At 39.9% G+C, this 4,060-nt stretch overlaps 1 long non-coding RNA gene across 1 annotated transcript; it reads right to left on the reverse strand.

The window, feature by feature from the left end:
• Positions 1 to 1,083: 1,083 nt before the first annotated feature.
• On the reverse strand, positions 1,084 to 1,909 carry LOC119598699. Its single transcript, XR_005230989.1, has 2 exons — positions 1,650 to 1,909; positions 1,084 to 1,200 (listed from the first exon to the last, which is right to left on the reverse strand). It is a non-coding gene; the product is annotated as an uncharacterized LOC119598699 (long non-coding RNA).
• Positions 1,910 to 4,060: the final 2,151 nt, after the last annotated feature.

Consider the following 4,060-nt stretch of genomic DNA (forward strand, 5'->3'; position numbering starts at 1 on the left):
GATTTCCTTATCTACTTTTTCAGCTCTTCAAATTCGCCTAGTATTAACTGACTAGTTAATCAGATGAGTTCACCTTGTCCTCACCGAGGAGAGCACCTTCACCCTGGCTGCCTGGTCACGGCCTAGGCTCTCTGTCAAATCGCTCGCCTTTCGTCAAAAGCAATTATCTTTAATCACCTTAATCAATAAGGTTTCCTATGTTACCTGCCCTTAATCACATTCACCTTTCTTTAATTGCTGATTGATAAACTGGTTACCCTGTTTACCTCTCCTTTTACACACCAGCTAAGTGTCATATCTTTAATTACCTGCCCTTGATGGTCTTACATAATAAGTTCCCTCTCCCGCCTGCCTTTGAGCAAGCTCACCTATCCTTTAATCACTTATCCAATCCCACCCAAATACAGTTCCCTATCCGTACTCAGTCAGTTCCCTCCCTCACCTGGTCCTGAACAAGCTTCCCTGTCCTTAACCTCCATCCCTAACTAGCCTTCCCTAATAAGCTATCCCCTCGTTCCCCCGTCCTTAACATCTATCCCTAACGAAGCCTCCTTCTCTCAGAGCCATCCCCTCGCTCACCTGTCCTCTTGGAGTCGAGCGTGTCGCCGATCCACTGCGGCTGCACGAACACCACGATGTTGATGATGGCGAAGCAGATGGTGAAGACGCCCCACAGGACGCCGATCGCCTTCGAGTTGCGGATATAGTGCGTCGTGTACAGCTGCGACTGGTCCAGGTACTCCACGCCCTTCTCCATCCTCTTCATTTGGGGGGCTCAAGGGGGTTCAGAGGGGTTTTAAGGGGTTCAAAATAAAGTCAGGAGCGCTTGGGCGTTTTTATGGATATCTTTAAGGGGATAATGGAATGGGGTTATGGGGGAGGGGGGTTAAGGGGGTAATTTCAAAGGTACTTTTCACTAGAGGACGGCTGCTCTTGCCAGGTAGGCGTGAGGTTGCAGTTGTTGTCACTTTTATTTTCTCGGAGGGACTCAGTCGAGTGACATGGTCGCCTTCCTCGATTTCTCGTGCTTTTTCTTGCTTTATCTTGTGAGTGAAAATGTCAGTTATGATTTTTCTTGTTGTCAACTTTTTTGCGCTTGTAAATGTCACAATTTTCACGGCAATTTGTTTTCTATTCTTCTTCCCACAATAGCCCCATGTGTTCCCTTGCCATACACACCCGGAACAACAGTCCAATCACCTGTAAAAAGTAAAGAACAATGAACACCAATGATTAGTAAAGAGACGAGGCAGAAGTGAAGGCAATCTCGCCTTCTCCCAAGATAACGGTATAAACAGGACAATGTTTTTTTTCCTCCGCCTGTTTTCTTGTTTACTTATATTATTTAGTTTTCCTTCACTTTCCATTTGCGTCCAGACGATGAAGAATAATTCACACGAATAAGCGAATAAAGGAAATGCATAAGATGCATAAGAAATAATACTCGGAAATCCTTTCACACGAGAAACTTCACACAAGGAATCTAAAGGTCAGGTTTTAGGAGGACATCTTGAGCCCTTTGTGGATATCGGACCTGGTAAATCTCATTATTTTCGGGGTTTTCGTTATGCACGCGACACAACACTTCACTTTTTTCCCTGAACAGTCAAAGAGTAAAGTCCACTCGAAGGGAATCAGCGAAACGGAACCTCAGAACGAAGAAATGCGAGAGCGAGCGGTGCGGCGTCCTCTCCCTTCGGCGTCTCACCTCAATATGGCGAGGAGAGTCGCTGGTTAGGCATTTTCACGTCTTTTCTCCAGGCTGATCGACCGGAAAAGATTGATGAAGGCTTCTGGTCTGATTGGTCTGCGGGGAGACTGCTTTTCGGGCTTTCGTTGAGATGTTGCACGGGTTGACTAGCAGTTGCATTTCAAGGGGAATTATATTTTCCGGATTTCCGCGTGCAAGGAGGTGCAAACGTCTCACTAGGTCACCTGTGCGTACCTGACCCGGGTGAGCCACGCATACCAACCCTGCCGAAGTTCCTCGCCCTTCGGATGTGAATCACAAAAAAAATATTTCTATCTCAGATCACCTTATTGTACACTTGCTCTAAAATTCCATACTATTCCAACCAATATTCCAAATAACAGCAAAGAAGATAAATTAAAAAAAAACATAAACCACAAATCTAAACATTCCACGAATCCACGTTGGCAAGCCTGCGATCGGCCAAGGGGCATGAGAAACTGTTTCGACTTCTGGGTTATTGTCTTTGGCGGAAGCGCCAGCGCTCCGAATTATATTTCTCTTTTTTCAGATTGAGGGGTTTCCCATTTTTTTGGGAAGATAACCCGCGAAGTTATTTTCTGCTTTCGTGATAGCGAACTTTCCTCTCCCCATTTTCTTCTGTGTAAAAACAAAACAATAATTCGTTTAATATAAAAATCCCCCTATAATCTCCTTTCTTTCTTGATTACCCGCAGTTTCCAATGCACTTCTAAGTACGCTCTTAACAATCGTTCTTTATTCATATTATGATTCATAACTGCTGTGTTTATTTGTTTATTTTTTGGATTGATGTCATTCTTATTTCTTATTTTCTATTTCATATGACATTTTTTCACATTTTGCTGAAAACCGGAAGTTCTAATCTTACATATGATAACTACTTGTTGATGCGTTGAAACTGCTAGAATTTATTAACATGTTTCAGAAATACTGCGTGATGATAAATAAAGAGAGGGGGTATGTATAATGTGTTTATAATATCTACATACTATATCTACTATCTATCTATCTTCATCTATATATCTTAAATATTTTAATATATATATATATAATATGTTATTGATGTGTGTGTGTGTTGGTTTTTTGGTGGTGTGTGTTGTGTGGTGTGTGTGTGTGTGTGTGTGTGTGTGTGTGTGTGTGCCCCACTAGGCCAGAATATACATCTTACCATTTGCATGTAATAAGTATATCAGTATATTGCAGAAAGATCATGCAGTGATCTCACAACTGCAGACATTCCTTGTGCATTGAATCATGATAACTTCGTATACTATACAGGCTGCAGTTATTAGAAAATTTAACATGCGCATTTTGTGGCTAGAGTCTCGGCAAGTATGTAATTGATGGTTGTCAAAACGGAAAAAGTACTGACTGTCTGTATTTTTTTATAAATATATATATATAATAAATTATATATATATATAATATATTTTATAATGAGTGTTTGTTTTGTGTGTTGTGTTGGTGTGTGTGTGTGTGGTGTGTTGATAATATATATATAATAATAATAATTATATATATATATTTTATATATATTAAAATATCCGATATATTTTTACCATCTATAAATACGGGGGTGTAATATATATTCTTCTTTTTTAGTTGCCTGTGTATTTTTGTAATTATAATAATAATTACTATTATTATCATTATTATTATTATTATTATTGTTATTATTATTCTATTATCATTATCATTATCCTTATTATCATAATGATTATAGTAATAATTATTGTCATAATTATAACAATTGTTTTCATTATCATTATCTTTATTTTTGGGATTATAACTTCATAACAAAAGCAACACTGTTACTATAAATAGTAGTACTGCTTATTTATTTTGTTCAGTAGCATTAAATATAAGGGTTTATTAAAGCATCATCTTACACGCCTTTGCTTGTTTTTTCATTATCTTTGGGCAAGAAAACTCTCATCAATTTTTTTATTATTATTATCATTATTATTATTATTATCATTATTGTTATGAACAAAGAAGGCCAGACCCGTGACGTCGTCCTCCTGCTTCGTGCTCCTTGCAGCGAAAACACTGACGGCCAAACCCCACGCGAGACTTCCCTTAATCCTTTATGACTTTTGTTTACACCCCCAAAACACACACACACCACACACACACACACCACCACACACACAACACACAACACACAACTCACACTCACACTCCACTCCATCACACTCACCTCGCAACACTCACACGCACACGCGCGCACACACACACACCCCCCACCCACACACACACCCCACAACACACAACACACAACCCCACCCCACACACACACCACCCCACCAACCCCAACACTCCCCCACC

Source organism: Penaeus monodon, chromosome 41 (assembly GCF_015228065.2).
Source record: "Penaeus monodon isolate SGIC_2016 chromosome 41, NSTDA_Pmon_1, whole genome shotgun sequence".
NCBI classification, from domain to species: domain Eukaryota; kingdom Metazoa; phylum Arthropoda; class Malacostraca; order Decapoda; family Penaeidae; genus Penaeus; species Penaeus monodon.